At 42.9% G+C, this 17348-nt stretch overlaps 1 long non-coding RNA gene and 1 pseudogene across 2 annotated transcripts; both read right to left on the bottom strand.

The window, feature by feature from the left end:
- Positions 1-5448: 5448 nt before the first annotated feature.
- On the bottom strand, positions 5449-8555 carry LOC309855502. Its single transcript, XR_014306837.1, has 3 exons — positions 8388-8555; positions 7743-7856; positions 5449-5693 (listed from the first exon to the last, which is right to left on the bottom strand). It is a non-coding gene; the product is annotated as an uncharacterized lncRNA (long non-coding RNA).
- A 3367-nt stretch (positions 8556-11922) lies between these two features.
- On the bottom strand, positions 11923-13324 carry LOC309855393 (testis-expressed protein 9 pseudogene; annotated as a pseudogene). Its single transcript has one exon. The product of its transcript is annotated as a testis-expressed protein 9 pseudogene (transcript).
- Positions 13325-17348: the final 4024 nt, after the last annotated feature.

Below are 17348 nucleotides of genomic sequence, written 5' to 3'. Positions count from 1 at the left end.
GGGACCAGAGCTGTCCCACAGGACTTGGTAATGACGGGAATGATCTCCATCTCTGATGCCCAACATGGCAGCCATTGGCCACATGGGGCCATTGAGAACTTGAGCACGTATGACTGAGGATGTGAATTTTAAATTTTATTAACTTTGAAATAACTAAAATTTATATCCAATAAATAGCTGCCTCCTGCTAATATCTATGGTAACAGTGCAGGCTTAGATGCAAAACAATATAGTGCTAATATCAAGATTAGACCTCCCCTAGCAAGCAGCCATCTCTTCTCCATTCTTGCTGCCCGTTGGGAATGCCTGGACCAATGTTGCCTCTTTGTATTTGTGAAGGAATGACTTTATGATGGCTGTTTTCTATTTGTGTTTATTAACTCCGTTGAGTTCAAGTTCCCTTTAATTTGTGAATTCCTCCCTTTGCTTGAGAGGTGACAGACTCAGCATGTCACAGCTGGAAGTTCCATTAAAGGACTTTTAGTTCAGGAAAAATCAAAGAAATTGGTCATTTGGCTACAATGACTGGATCTTTCAGGAGTGCTGTGTTGAGAAAGATTCTGAGGCCACATCAAGGCATCTCATCAAGGAAGGAAGAATGTCACCATTGATACAATACATGGTTGGGAGTTGGGTGTGCAGAGGGAAAGGAAGAGGTGTTCCCGTTATCTATTTCTGCAGAACAAATCAGCCTCAAACCTAGCCCCCCCCCCTTTTAATATACTGTATATTTTGTCCCAGGGGTACAGGTCTGTGAATCATCAGGTTTAAACATTTCATGGCACTGGCCATAGCACATATAGCACATCCCCAATGTCCAAAACCCAGCCACCCTATCCCTACCGCCACACCCTCAAGCAGCCCTCAGTTTGTTTCATGAGATTAAGAGTCTTTTATGGTTTGTCTCCCTCCTGATTCCATTTTGTTTCATATTTTTCCTTCCCTGCCCCACAGAACCCCCTGCCCTGTATCTCAAACTCCTCATATCAGAGAGATCATATGATAATTGTCTTTCTCTGATTGACTTATTTTGCTCAGCAAAGTACCCTCTAGTTCCAGCCATGTTGTTGCAAATGGCAAGATTTCATTTCTTTTGATGGCTGCCTAATATTCCATTGTGTATATATACCACATCTTCTTTAGCCATTCATCTGTTGATGGACATCTAGGTTCTTTCCATAGTTTGGCTACTGTGGAAATTGCTGCTATAAACATACGGGTGCACATGCCCCTTCCTCAACTTTTTGAAGAACCTCCATACTGTTTTCCACAGTGGCTACACCAGCTTGCATTCCCACCAACAGTATAGGAGGCTTCCCCTTTCTCTGCATCCTTGAGTTTCTTGTAAACAGCATATTGATGGGTCTTGTTTTTTTATCCATTCTGATACCTGTGTCTTTTTTTTTTTTAAAGATTTTATTTATTTATTTGACAGAGAGAAATCACAAGTAGGCAGAGAGGCAGGCAGAGAGAGAGAGAGGAGGAAGCAGGCTCCCTGCTGAGCAGAGAGCACGATGCGGGACTCGATCCCAGGACCCTGAGATCATGACCTGAGCCAAAGGCAGTGGCTTAACCACTGAGCCACCCAGGCGCCCACCTGTGTCTTTTGATTGGCACATTTAGCCCATTTACATTCAGGGTAACTACTGAAAGATATGAATTTAGTTCCATTGCATTGCCTGTAAGCTGACAGTTACTATATATTGTCTCTGTTCCTTTCTGGTTTGTTACTTTTAGGCTCTCTCTTTGCTTAGAGGACCCCTTTCAATATTTTTTGTAGGGCTGGTTTGGTGTTTGAAAATTCTTTTAATTTTTGTTTTTCCTGGAAGCTTTTTATCTCTCCTTTTATTTTCAGTGACAGCCTAGCTGGATATTGTATTCTTGGCTGCATACTTTTCTCATTTAGTGGTCTGAATATATCAAACCAGTCCTTTCTGGCCTGCCAGGTCTCTGTGGATAGGTCTGCTGCCAATCTAATACTTCTACCATTATATGTTACAGACCTCTTGTCTTGAGCTGCTTTCAGGATTTTCTCTTTGTCATTAAGAATTGGAGGGGCTCTCAGTCTGATCTTAAACTGTGATTCAAGGCACAGTCAGACCACTGTTCTTTGAGCAGGGACCCCACAAGTGGCAGACCCAGGGACACCACTTCCTTCCTCCTCTGGGAGGAATGGTACTAGAGCACGTGGCAGGAATCTGCTGAGTTTGGAGACTCCAGATGGGGCTGTGCGCCGGAGATAGAAATGCTTGATCCCAGGCCAGGTGAGCTCAGAGTGCAGCCAGAGACCAGGGAGATGGGAGGGATTAACTACTTTTCTCTGAGAGTGCACTGAGGAGTGGAGCTCCAAGCTCTAAGCTCCTACAGGACCAGAGATTGGGAGGCCACCGTTTTAATTCCTGGTTCCATCTCTGCAGCCAGCTTCCCCACTCCAATAACTGGGAGCTCTGCCACCCTCAGACACCCCAGGTCTTTCTGTGACCCCACAGGTCCTCAGTCCACACTGTCCCTGCTTAGCCTCCGGAGCTTTGTCCCTCAGTGGAGCAGACTTCTAAAAGTTGTGATTTTGTGCTCCTCTGCTCCACCACTTGCCAGGAGCCAACCACTCCCCCAATGGTCTATCTTCAGATTCACTTCTCTGCACGTCCTACTTCCAGAAAGTGATCACTTTTCTGTTCCTAGAATCGCCGCTCTTCTCTTCTATCTCCTGTTGAGTTTGTAGGTGTTCAAAAAGGTTTGATAACTATATAGCTGAACTCCTCTAGCTGAACTCCTGGAACCTGATGATATTTTAGTCTCCTATTCTTCTGCCATCTTGCTGACAAATCCCCAAACCTAGCTCTTTCAAAAACCATTATTTTATTATTATCACTCATGGGGCTCTAAAGAGAAATTGGGATCCACTGGGTGTCTGGGGTTCAGAGATGCTCATGGGTTGGCCGTCATATGGGGCTGGATCCATCCCAGGGCTCACACACACCCTTGGACCTGGGCTGGGAGGCTCCTTGCAGAGGCTGGAGCAACATCTGTTTGTCCACGGGATCTCCCAGGCTGCAATTTCAGAGCCCTCTGCATTCTCACACATGGCCTCTGGGCTGCCATGGTGTGTGTCCTGGGAAAGGGACAGCAGGTGTGGCTCTGTGACCTCGGGAGCCCCTCAGCATCACTCAGATGTCTCTTTCAGGTGTCGTGATCACAAAGGCCTGCTGGGAGTCCAGGGGAGGGGGGGCACAGACTGCTCCTCTTGGTGGGAGACCCGCATGGCTCTGGAAGAACTTGTTTGGAAAAGACAATCTTCCACACACAGAAGCTGATTGGAGGCACGTGTGCCAGACAACCACTCGGTTTTTTAAATGAAACCCAAAGGGGTTAACTGACTTTCCCAAATCATTCAAGACCAGCTTCCCTCCCCCAGAAAGAATCTGGATGGAGCTGGGTTTCACTTGGAATAAAGATGACAGGACTACTGAAGAATGAGGCCTGCCTGGCTTCTGGAACACCTGAAGCCTCACCCCTCCCTCCTTCCACTCCCCATAGCCTCCCGGGGCTGTGGGCTGTGGCCTCCTGCAGGAACAGGATAGAAAACGCTCCATCTTCTGTTCCCCCCCACCTTAAACAACACTCTGTTCTACAGATGGGAGGCGGGTGATGCCTAAGTCATTCCTCCCCATGGAGCCCAGTGAAGATTTTCTTCATCCCTGGCCAATTCTCTAGGAGGAAGCTAAGCAGTCTCAATAAGAAAGAATTGGCTGCCGTCTTTAAAACTGAAGTTTTTCATTTATAACGAATGTGTGTTTTCCCTTTAAAACCAATGTACGTTTTTCCTTTCATCTCTATACTTATGGCAATGTTATGGGCTATTTATAGTTTTATCCTCTTAAAAGATGAGGAAAGAGAGCTTTAAAGGTTTTAAATCGGTCATTCATTGTTTTACTCCTTTATCTGACCAAAGTTGTCATCGTGATAATAATACAATAGCTACAATTCACTGATCCCTTTCTCAATGCCCAGAACAGTGCTTAGCCTTTCCCAAACAACATCCCAGCAAGTCTGTGAACTGGCTTAAAAGCAGACCCACCAACCTCCTGGGAATCAACCTTTCTATCTATATCCAAATCACACACCTGTAGTTCCGTCCCTCCTATGTGCAGGTAGGTAAGTCCCTTTCTGATATTTCTTAGCATCTCCAGGTGCACTTGTGCTCAGCTGACATCATACCCACACCACAGCTGCCCACGTCTCTGGCCACCCCTGGGTTCCAATTCTGTGCTCCTGCCACAGCTTCCTCCTGCTTCTCACACTGTGTGATGCAGTCCCTTGCTCCTAGGCTGAGATCCCACACCCAAAAAGCTATTATATGAGACAAGGTTTTGTGGGTATTGGAAACAATGGAAGGATGGGCAGGGTGTGTGAGTCACTGCACAGAAAAGAAAATGAACTAGCAATAGACAGGACAGCCGTCCACTGCCACCAACTCCTCCAGACTCTCCCTCTGGCATCCTTTCTCCTGTTGTGCCCTGTAGGGCATCACATATGCCACCCCAAATATGCCCCTTAGACATACAGATTATTTTGAGCTGAAGACAATTGAGAAATAGGAGCCAAAACAAAAAACAAACAAAACAAAACACAGAACACCTCTCTGCTCTCCCTTACCATCTTCCCAAAAGCAAACCTAGACTCTTCATCACTGAGGACTCTAGACGCTTACCAGCCCCGAGACATCAGGAGAGGAATCTCCATAACAAACCTTGGTAACATAATGCTTGCTCCATCAGTCTCCCCTTCTAGTTATCTTCCCACAGGTTGCTGCCCCTAAAGGCCCAACTCCTTTTCCTTTGTCTTGTGACTTCTCTGCATTTACTCCTCCATGCTATGATGCTCTATAAGCCCCAAGTTCTAACCTCCCCTCAGAGTTACTCATCACTGGATTTCCCCCGCATGTATGTGCACGGAACATGTTAGTAAGTTCCATTTTTCTCACGTCAGTCTCTCTTTTATCAGTTTAATTTCCAGGAACCTAGGAAGGTAAGAGAAAAAGGTCTTTCTTCCTCTAAACCCCTCATGTGTCTGAGTCCCTGGTGGTGGAGTCCCTGAGTCTCCTCATGAAAAACTAAACTCTTACTTTCAAAACATTGATCCACTTCGCACTTGTTTTCCTTCACCTCCGTATTATGTACATCTCCAAAAGTTTTGCTTTCGAAACCAAAATGTCTATGGTGTTTGCTTAAACAACAGACAGATTTTCTCCAGTAAAACCCAATCATTTACCTGTTACCCAGGAGTGAGTGAAATTGCTAAAAATCAACATTTTCCCCCTTTTAACCCATTATAGAGCAATTATTTTTCCATAATACATGTGGGGGAATAAATATTAGAGTCTAATCTTAATCTAAGTTCATAAAACTCTCAGGAACACCATACAACCAGAAATAGAGGAAACTGGTTTCCTGATTCTGACCAGTGATCTAATGGGGTTTACATTTCATAAACATATCTTAGGGCAACAGCATCTCTCTCCACCATGGTCTTAGCAGTTGGTTTTCTTTAGTTCTGCTTCTGTCTTCTGCAGCACTTTTGTGTAGGGAATAAACACCTGCCAATCTCTTCCCAGTTATGAAGGCATCTGAGTGGAAAACAGAAGCCCCTACTCATGAGACAAGAAAAAGGAAGCAGCACTCTTCCAGAGAAACCTGAAAGGAAAGGGGAGGATTAAAACTTGTTCACACACCATTTCAGGAAGACTTCAAGCATGAGTCATCAACCCTTCATAAATCCTTGAAGGGGCACCTGGGTGGCTCAGTCAGTTGAGCGTCTCTTGGTTTTGCCTCAGGTCATGATTTTGGGGTGCTGAGATCAAGCCCCTTGTTGGACTCCCCACTCAGGTGTCTGCTTCCCCTCTCCCTCTACCCCTTCCCCAGCTTGTGCACTCTCTCTAAGATAAATAAATCTTTAAAAAAAAAATCCTTGGGGGAAGAGCTTCTTTCTCAAGAACAAGGCTCTATGGCCACAATGATTTTTGACATGGGTGTGACTTCTTGTAGATAATTTCCTGATGAAGGGACTGGCTCTGCTTGGTCATGGATGCTTGTTCTTGAAGAACCAGATTGCTGGACATTGATTTGTGACAGTGACTTGGGCCACTGGATGTTTTCAGGTGGAGGTTTGTCGGGGATTTTTTTCTTGGGGTGGAGACACACCATTGAATTACACACACTGAAATTCAGTAGTTACCAAACACAGAGAAAGCAAGCCAGGGGCCACTTGTTTGCCTTTCTTTTTCCTAAATAATCTGGTTCATTGAGTCTTTGGGCTTAGCTGAGAAGCGAGATGCAATGAAAGTGTAATTATTGCTTTTTCTCAAATTCCTTCTTTCTCTCTTCTTCCTCCCTCTCTTCCTTCCTCCTTCCTCTCCCTTCTTTTCTTCCCTCCCTTCCCTCCATCCTGTTCTTTATCTTTTTCAGTTCCCTCCCATTTTTTTTTTTTTAAACTTTGATGACTAGAAATGTCAGGACAGAGTCAAGGAAAGGGGAGCAACCAAGTGAATGATGCTGACGTTCCCCTTTGCTCAAAAGGATATGATGGAGAACAATAAATTCCAGAGGATTTCCTATGGGAGAAAGTATCTGGGGACACACACGGTGAAGGTTTTCTAAGTGGATGACGGGAGTCCTAGTCCTGTTATGAGTTTCTCCAGACAGCCAACCTAAGATGTACACTCTTATATCTAAGGATATAAAGGATAGCCTGGATTTCTATCCTTAGAATAAAATGAGTTCTCTTTCTATTTAGGAAGGCACAGTCCTTGGGCTTTAAGCACAGGCTCGTCAATCTTGCTATGAAAGAGCAGTGGGACGTTACCCAGTGATTTTGTCTGTTAGGCTGGGTTGAGACCAAATAAATCTCTGAGAACTCCCAGAAGGTCTTCTGCACGTTTCATGGTAAAAGGAGAGGGTTTATTTTGAACGGTTGGTTCAAATAATCTATTTAGCCTGGAGAAAAATTGGTAAGAAATTTCAGTCTACCCTCAAATTATTTCAAGCCTCTGTTTTTTTTTTTTAATTTTTTATTTCTTTTCAGCGTAACAGTATTCATTGTTTTTGCACTGCACCCAGTGCTCCATGCAATCCATGCCCTCTCTAATACCCACCATCTGGTTCCCCCTTCAAAACCCTCAGATTGTTTTTCAGAGTCCATAGTCTCTCATGGTTCACTTCCCCTTCCAATTTCCCTCAACTCCCTTCTCCTCTCCACCTCCCTTGTCCTCCATGCTATTTGTTATGCTCCACAAATAAGAGAAACCATATGAAGTTGACTCTCTCTGCTTGACTTATTTCACTCAGCATAATCTCTTCCAGTCCCGTCCATGTTGCTACGAAAGTTGGGTATTCATCCTTTCTGATGGAGGCATAATACTCCATAGAGTATATGGACCACATCTTCTTATCCATTCATCTGTTGAAGGGCATCTTGGTTCTTTCCACAGTTTGGTGACCATGGCCATTGCTGCTATAAACATTGGGGTACAGATGGCCCTTCTTTTCACTACATCTGTATCTTTGGGGTAAATACCCAGTAGTGCAATGGCAGGGTCATAGGGAAGCTCTATTTTTAATTTCTTGAGGAATCTCCACACTGTTTTCCAAAATGGCTGCACCAACTTGCATTTCCACCAACAGTGTAAGAGGGTTCCCCTTTCTCCACAACCTCTCCAAGCCTCTTAATTCTTGGGTCTATGTTACCTGGTGTGGGCGATGAGAATAAAATTGGCAATATGAAGACAAGACAATGGATCTTCATGGTTGACAAACTCAAGGGCCAGCCAAGGATGAAGGGCAAGGTGATTTTCTTTCAATCTTTATAAAGATTAAGGGAACATGGTTATTGGCAGAAATGGTGTTTGCAATTCTAGCAAAATTACACAATGATGAAAGGGCAGCATCTTTCCTTCTGGCTCTCGTGTCTCGCTCTTAGAACATAGAACATGTCCGCTGAGCCAGATGCAAAAGGCATAGGGCCATATGCCTCAGAAATTGCTGTCCCACTTCCATAAGAAAGTATATCCATAAACGGATTCTTTCTGGCAGTGAATCTGGGTGGTGTGGAGCTAGGCTGGGTCTATCTCTATTTAGTAGCAATCCTAGGACACAAAGCCTGGGTTTAATCTGTTCTCACTGTGGTTCTTTTAGGCTCCCAATTTTCCATTCTCTTCCCCAAGGGACAGGAGACAGAATGGTTTTCAATTCAGTATACATGGGGCATATTCAACCCTGCCCATGAATCAGGACTTGGTCAGACCAAGGATCTCTACGCGTACTCTTGGGAGTTTGAGCAGGACAAAATCGGTTAACATTTAGAGCTGAGAGAAGGGAGGAAAAGTAGGTTACCTTCAACAGGTAAAGGACCCCGCGACTCCTGAATTTTCTTATGCTGTTAATTTCATGTGAATAGCCTCTTAATTCACCACTAACTATCATAGAGACGTTGAGTTAAGGTAACATCTTATTTCTCTTCTTCAGAAAAAGAGACTGTTGGACCAAAGTAACTGGATTGTGAACTTCTTCTAGTCTATGACACTTTCTATGCAAATGAGGATTCTGGGAATGTGCCTTTGTGACCTCAGGTTATTCCTGGAGTCTGATCAGTCATGTCCTGATCCCAGATCCCATGTCCTAATCTCAGGTTAGAAGGTGTGGAGGCAACACAGTGTTTTGTGAAACAGCAGTTTGTTTTTCTTAGAGTAGCCCTTTGGGGGTATGTGATGAATTAATAATTAAACCTCCAATTGTAAGAATAAAGCTTCAGTAGTGTAGATTTATTCCTTGTCACTTCTACTGAGGAATGTTGTGTGTTTTTTTTTGGCGGTGGGGGGATCTTCTTGGAAATGTGAAATCACAGGACACAGACAGCATGCCCTCCCCCTCTGCCCAAGGCAGCACATTTTCCAACTAAATCCACACTGTAAGTCTGAAACAGGTCCTTTTTGTAACAGTGAGCCCAGGGCCTCTACCAAGGGAAGGATATTTGACATATGAACCATACATATTTTTAGGAAAAAAGATACATAAAGAAAAATGTTGAGTTTTTGTCATTTTTTTTTCTCCACTAAACAGTGCGGTTTTGGATCTTTTGTGTGGTTAATTTTATGCTCAAGTCCAGATTTTAAACTATTATTTCATTTTTTAAGCTTCTATTTATTTATTTGAGAGAAAGAGAGAGGGAGAGAGCATGAGAGAGGAGAAGGTCAGAGGGAGACGCAGACTCCCCCCCATGGAGCTGGGAGCCCGATGCTGGCCTCAATCCCGGAACTCCAGGATCATGACCTGAGTGGAAGGCAGTCACTTAACCAGCTGATCCACCCAGGCATCCCTATTGATTCATTTTTTTTTTAATAGCACGTGAGCACAGCCACACATAAACTCCTATTCTTAAATCAAATGATAGCATCCCTTGTATTTTTAGTGAAGCCTAAAAATAAGATTAAAAAAGGCAAAAGACATCAGAAATTCAAACACTGTGTCAGAAAGAAAACGTGTGTCAGTGCCCCCTTGAGTAAACCTGCAAGAGTTTCTTTTTCCAAGGCTGCGTTCATGTCAGTAAGTCCTAACTCTATAATTATTAGGAGAGAATTTTCAGACTGGTGCTGCTGAAGGGTCGTTCCTGTTGTAGAAGCACCCAGTCAAGGTTCTGATCCACAGCTGGGACAGGGTTTGGTGAGGACTTCGTAGCAGGTCAGCTCTTCTGAGAGAGAGAAAATTCCCCCGAAGCTCTGCTAAGTCAGTCTCCACCAGGGACCAGTGGTTTCAGAATCAGAAACAGCCAGCAGGTGGTTATTTGTATGATTTTGTTTTCCAGAAAATTCAGTTGATGAGGTTTGAGGCTGAGATGGGAGAAAAAGATGCAGCTAAAAGTATAGGAATGGTTTAGCAAGAACCTAATAGGTAAGTAACTGATCATGGAAAACGACTTTGGTTAACAAACCTGTTGTGGGATGAGCCCTGGGTGTTCTAAGGAATTGCTGAACACCACACCGAAAACTATGGTGTACTATATGTACTAAACGGTGTACATATGTACTATATGTACTGTATGTGTACATGTAGTGTACTATATGTCAGCTAGCTGGTGTACTATAGGTCAGCTAGCTGAACATATCAACAATTAATTAATTAATTAATTAATTAAAAAAGAAAAGCAACCTGTTGTGATAATGTTTCTAGTGTCCGAGTGATCTCAGGTGGGGTGTGGGTCTCACGCTTTCTCTACCCTGTCTTTCATGGAGTCTTTCCTTCCTTTGCTCTCTCTTGCCTCGCCTTCCTCCCCCGCTGCCTGTAGGGGGGTTCTTGGGTGGCTCAGTGGGTTAAAGCCTCTGCCTTTGGCTCAGGTCATGATCCCAGCGTCCTGGGATCGAGCCCCGCATCTAGCTCTCTGCTCGGCAGGGAGCCTGCTTCCCTTCCTCTCTCTCTGCCTGCCTCTCTGCCTACTTGTGATCTCTGTCTGTCAAATAAATAAGTAAAATCTTTAAAAAAAAAATAATTTCTTGTAGGTAACCAGTCTGCTCTGGGCTCAACTTCCTATTTTCTCTCCTTCCTTCCTTCATCCCTTTAATTCTGTGTTCATAACATCAAGGATATAACAGAAGTTAGGCATCCAGTTAGAAACACTGCTTTTGATGGGCTGCCTCCCGGCAGGGACCCAGAGCAGCGCCGTTGGCAGGGGTCGGGGGTTGGTGTCCTCCAGGCCCCTGGACCTGCAAAGACACAGCCATTTCAAATATGACCCAGAGGCTCATCCTTTACACATCAAGATTTAGAAAGTAGCATTCTGCACCTCTGTCCTTGGATAAAGTCAAATTTCTTGCTTCCATTAAAAAAGAAAAGTCATCTAGCAGCAGCTTGCTGTTAAGCAACAGCCTGAGCAGAGGGGAAAAGCAAGCTACTTAGCTTCTTCCCTTCCCCTTGGCTTAGAAATGGTTTTGTGCCTGAGTGGTTCAGTCGGTTAAGCATCTGCCATAATCCCAGAGCTCCTGGATTTAGCGCATCTTTGGGCTCCCTGCTCAGTGGGGTGTCTGCTTCTCCCTCTCCCTCTGCTCATCCCCCCTGCTGGTGCTTGCACACTCTCACTCTTTCTCTAATGTGCTCTCTTAAATAAGTATAATTTTTTTAAAAAAAATTGTATATATTTAAGATATACAAAATTATTTGATGTGTACACATAGTGACATGATTACTGTAGTGAAGATAATTAACATATCTCCCCACATAACTACCATCCCTTGTGTGTGTGGTGAGAGCATCTGAAATCTACTCTACTAGCAAATTCTAAGGTTTGATACCATATTCCTAACTATAGTCATACGCTGGACACGAGATCGCTAGGCTTCCTCATCTCACCTAACTACCACTTTGTACCCTTTGACCAGCGTCTCCCCATTTCCCTCAGCAACCTGCCCCTGGTAACCAGCATCCGACTCTCTGCTTTTCATGTTCAAGCCTTGTAGATTCCACATATCAGTGACAGCATGTAGTCCTTTATTCTTCCCTCTGTGTCTGTCTTATTCTACTTAGCATAATGCCCTCAGTGCTGTCCATGTTGCTGCAAATGACAGGATTTCCTTCCTTCTAATAGCTGACTAATAGTTCATCATGCGTATAGCATACTTCTTTATCTGTCCGTCCACTGATGGAACGTAGGTTGTTTCCATATCTTGGCTATTGTGAATAATGCTACAGTGAGCATGGGGGTGCAGACAGCTCTTTGGGATTCTGGTTTCGTTTCCCTGAGTATATACTCAGAAGTGGGATTGCCAAATCACCTCGTCTTTCTTTTTCTTTTTTTTTTTTTTTTGAGAAATCCACGTACTGTTTTCCATAGCGGACATATCTATTTACAATCCTTTTTTTTTTTTTTTTTTTTTTTGAGGAATTTCAAAGTGCTTTATTGTCAATGAAAACTTAAAAACAGAATTTCTATAACATAAACTTACCATTTATAAACTAGAGCTGAATCTCCAGTACTTTAATATAAAGTACTTTATATTAAATGGCAAGTGGGTCACAAGAAAGAAACAAAAGTTAAATTCCTATTATTTTACATATCAATTTTGTATCCCTTAAATCTGAACAGGGAATTCACTGGAATTACTTTGATTTCATTACCAAATGTCTTCATTACTTAGAGTAAAAATAGTGCATTAAAACTTAAAATAAAATATATATGGGTCATACAGTTAGACAGACATACAAAGTCTATATAAAGTAGATAATTTATGAATTTCCCCATTCAAGTGCTTTCATAAATTCCTCTTCGGTGAAAGACAACATCTTGGCAGCTTCAATATGCATCTTATTATTTTGCCTTGATTTACTTAACTCCAATTTATACTTTTCTGCCTCTTCTAGAGCTCTGTTCAACCGAACTTCTGTAGCACTTTGGTTACTGGCAGCCTGTTTTTGTTGTCTTCTTTTACTCTCTAATTCCTTTTCTACTGAAGACAGCTGTTGCTGTAATCCATCACATTTTTTATTCAGCTCTTCAAAAAGAGTTTTATATTTTTCTGTTTGAGACTGTTGCAAATTAATTGTTCGTTGCTGTCTCACACGATCTTCTTCAAAGTTTTTTATTTGAGACTTTAAATCCTGAATTTCATTTTCCTTTTTATTGCATTCATATACAACATTATCCAATTCTTCCTGCATAACACGGAGTTTGGCCTTTAGAAATCTGTTCTGGGCTTCTATTCCAATGTCGTTACTAACACCACAAAAAATATCATCATCTATACAATCAGGCAAACCTTCTTCCTTGAGTTGCCCTTCAATTTTGCTAATTGTTTTTGCAAGAGAAAAGTCTGAGATATCCTCTGGAATAGCAACATCATTGGCAGTCTGTACATCAGAGTATTTCAACTTTATACTTGAATTTGTTTTTCTTCCTTTATTTGCAGAGCACAGTTTGTTTGGAACCTTGTTTACTGCATCAACATTTTTGGTCTTTGGCTTAGTTTCTGAATGCAGATGAACTATCTCTTCAGACAACAGATCTCTTAAACTGCAATTCTCTTCCTTTTCATAGGATTTAATTTGTGTTGAAACCGGCCTTGATTGTACTTCTTGGTGATCTCTTATTACTTCCTCAGCTTGTCGAACCAGATCAGCTGTTTTTGCCTCTAATTCTGCATTCAAGCGCTTATATTCTTCCTCCCTGGCTAGGAGGTCCCGTCCAGACGCTGCAGGTTGCTGAACGCGCGGCGGGAGCGGAGCGCCTGAAACGCTCCGTCTCCGAGGACCAACACTTCGCCCCGCCATCTTTCGGGACCACGGACGCTGTACTACAATCCTTTTAATAATGTATCAGAGTTCCCTTTTCTCAACATCTTATCAACATCTGTTTTATTTTTTTTTATGCTAATCATCCCAGCAGGTGTGAGGTGGTACCTCATTGAGGTTTTGACTTGCATTTCCTGATGATGAGTGATGCTGAGCATCTTTTCATGTGTCTGTTGACCACACCAAGCCAAGGAAAAAACAAAATGCAAAAGCAACCTATAGATTGGGAGAAAATGTTCACAAACTATGTATCTGATAAGGGGCTAATATACAAAATATGTGGGGAAAACATACAACTCCATAGTAAAACAATATACAACTTGATTTAAAAATGGACAAAGGACCTGAATAGAAAGTCTCCAAAGAAGAAGGTGTATGAAGAGTGGTTGAAATTCTAATACTGATTGCATTGAATGTGTAGTTGCTTTTGGTAGCACATCTTAAACTTAAGAGAAAAAAAAGTGGGAAGGCATGGCCTGACCTTGCAGGAGATAATGACGAGTGTGTGAATTACAGTCACCTTATGGAGGCTCTTTGTCTAAATCACCCTAAGATGTATAAATGTTCTCATTTTCCTGACTGCCAAAAGGGTGTGGGTATATCTGAGGTATCTTATGATTTCTTTTTTTTTTCTTTTTCCCCTCTCGTGAACCTAATTAGAGCTCTAGCAATGTTATGATCCTCTCAAAGATGACTACAAGACCATTTTCTTTTTATTCACTTTTATCCTTTCTACTTTGGGTTCACTTCCCTTTATTCTAGTTCCTTAGGGTAGAAATTTACATTGTTGACTTGTGAGCTTTACCCCGTCAATCTTAAAAGCATTCGATGTTATATATTTCTCTCTAAGCACTGCTTAAGTTGCATTCCCACAAATTTTGGCATGCTATTTTCATTTTTGAGAAGTTTAAAATATTTGCTAACTTCTCATGTGATTTCTTCTCATACCCATTAGAAGCATGTTGATTAATTTCCACATATTTGGGGATTTTTCCAGATATCTTTCTGTAATTCAAAGCTTTGAAAATTCCATTGTGGACAGACACAGTGTATATCTGGGTATGATACACAGTGAATAATTTCAATTTTTCTTCATTTTTTGAGACTTGTTTTATAGCCCGATAGAGCTATCTTGCATAACATTTTAATGGATTCTGTGATTATTGGGTAGAGTGTCCTATAAGTTTCATTAGGTCACACACCGATGACACCATTGTTCACGTCTTCCATATTATTCCTGATGCTTGTCTGCTTTTGCTTTTTGTTATGAGTGAAGTGTGGTAATATCTAATTGTAATTACTTACGTATCGGTTTCTCTTCTCATTTCTACCAGTTTTCCTTTAAGACTTTAGGGACTTTGTTATTAAAAGCATTCTAATTTAATATGAACATATGTTCTTGGTGAATGAACCACTTTATACCTGGGGAAGATATCCCTTTTTATCTCTCATAATACTCCTAAAATATACTCTGATTTATAGGCAATTAGCCAGCATGGCCATTCGTATTTTCTTTAGCTCATCTGTTTTCAGTCTTTTATTTTTAATCTATCTTTGCCTTTCCATTTGATACCCCAAGTGGGTTTCGTATAGACCGCGTGTATCTTATTTTTTAAGAAGCTGACAATCTCTCCCTTTGAGATATAATCTTAGCTGTACATTTTGTACCCGAGTTTTCATGAGGGACCACCAAGGAGCCAACACCGATGCAATCACATGAGGGTTTATTTAACAAGCTTAAGCTTAGGCCCAAGTATACCCGACACAGCGGAGTAGGGACTTGGACCCCCAACCAGATTACAGTCAGAGTTTTTAAAGGCAGAGTAGGGGTGGACTCGGTGGTGGGTGAGGACAAAGGGGATTAGAGATGATTTAAGTCTCTAAGGAATTTTGGAAGCAAGGTCTCCAGGACCTTGAGGGGCTAGCTGTTGTTGGGAGAAAGGTTATTTATTACTAGCAATAAAAAATCTTCTCGTGAGACCCTTTAGATGTATATCAGTGGGTCATATGCTTGGGAATGATTGCTGACACTATCTTGGAGATTTAGGGATAAAGTTTCACATTTCTCCTATCAAGTGTCCTTGTTAGTGAGATTTAGATTTAGAAGAAATTTAACTTTATTTCCATTTTCTTCCGCTTCAGCCTCCTTCAGTTTTATGGAGGGGAGGGCGACATTAGGGCTTGAGGAACTGAGTTATTCGCCTCTGGAAATTGGGCTATTGACAAGATAGCTTCTTTGTTGTAAATCTCTAGGACATTTGTAGAGGGAGGGAGACTCCTGTCTAGCAGGACTGTGATCTCTGCAGGTTAACTGTTTGTTTTTCTTTTAGGGCAGCCAGGGGTGGCTGAGGAATGTCACATATACTACCGAGGGGAGGGGAGCCCGTGGAGAGTGGGTTCAAGGTGCCAGCTTTTGCTTTGTCAAGGTGGCTGTACTTATATGTCAGGGCTAGACTCGAGGTGGGTACAGCCTTGTTTTTCTTGGCCTCCACTTACATTTTACTCCAGCCTGCAGAGCCAGATTTCCATCTGGCATTATTTTTCTTCTGACAGGACCTTTTTTTTTTTTTTTTTTTTTTAAATTAGTGTAGGTTTTCTGGGAAGGAATGAAGGAATTTTCTTAGCTTTTTGTTGTTGTGGTTTTAAAAAAATTTTCCCTCTTGGGACGCCTGGGTGGCTCAGTTGGTTGGACGACTGCCTTTGGCTCAGGTCATGATCCCGGAGTACCAGGATCGAGTCCCACATCAGGCTCCCAGCTCCACGGGGAGTCTGCTTCTCTCTGACTTTTTCCTCATTCATGTTCTCTCTCACTGTCTCTCTCTCAAATAAATAAATAATAATAATAAATCTTTAAAAAAACTCCTCCCCCCTTTTTTTAAATAGACTTTTTAGAGCCATTTTGGGTACACAACCACACTGAGCAGAAGGTGCAGAGATTTCCCACATGTCTTTACACAGGCACGGCCTCCCTCAGGTTCTACAGCCTCCCAGAGGGTCCACAGCCTCCCAGCGGCTATGTTACAGCTAATGCACCTGCACGATGCACCATGATCACCCAGAGTAGTTCCAGAACAGTTCACTGGAGCTCCACAGCCCAGCAACACATGTTATCCCTTCCTGAGGACTCTCTCCGCGCTGCTGTGGGAAGGTACATGCTCCGGCCTGGTATGCGTTCCTGGAATTGTCCATCTAGTCCCTTCGGCGTGTTTTTGTTTTGCTCTGGGCTTGCCAAGTTTCACCCCAGGCGTGCTCAGACCAGCACCAGACCAAGATTCCAGGGAGCCCTCTGCTGCCCGTGGAGCTCCACCCCCATCCAGATGTCCTCTTCTGGCATTCCGCGCGGAGCACGGGGGTCTTGTGGGGCCTGAACTCAGAAGGATTGCTGGTCGGCCTGGGTTCTCCCCTGCGCTTTGGTCTGGGGTCTGCTTCCCAAGACAGGGGGTCTCCCTCATGCCGCGCCCCCACCCGTCCTGCAGCCACAGCCCCCCATGCTGGCTGTGCAGTGTCTGGCAGTGTCTCCCATCTCTGTCTGCTTCCCTAGTCGCATCCCGTCTGAGGGCAAGTCCCACAGCAGTTCATGCTTTTTTTTTTTTTTTTAATTTAAATTTTATTTAATTTCTTTTGTTTTCTTTTTCTAACATTTTTTTAAATTTTTTAAAATTTTTTCAGTGTAACAGCATTCATTGTTTTTGCACCACACCCAGTGCTCCATGCAATCCGTGCCCTCTCCAATACCCACCACCTGGTACCCCCAACCTCCCACCCCCCGCCCCTTCAGAACCCTCAGATTGTTTTTCAGAGTCCATAGTCTCTCATGGTTCACTCCCCTTCCAATTTCCCCCAACTCCCTTCTCCTCTCTATCTCCCCATGTCCTCCAAGCTATTTGTTATGCTCCACAAATAAGTGAAACCATATGATAATTGATTCTCTCTGCTTGACTTATTTCACTCAGCATAATCTCTTCCAGTCCTGTCCATGTTTCTACAGAAGTTGGGTATTCATCCTTTCTGATGGAGGCA

This window comes from Mustela nivalis (assembly GCF_964662115.1).
Source record: "Mustela nivalis genome assembly, chromosome: 20".
NCBI classification, from domain to species: domain Eukaryota; kingdom Metazoa; phylum Chordata; class Mammalia; order Carnivora; family Mustelidae; genus Mustela; species Mustela nivalis.
The sequence above is the reverse complement of the archived record's forward strand: the minus strand, read 5'-3'. Positions and strand labels throughout refer to the sequence as shown.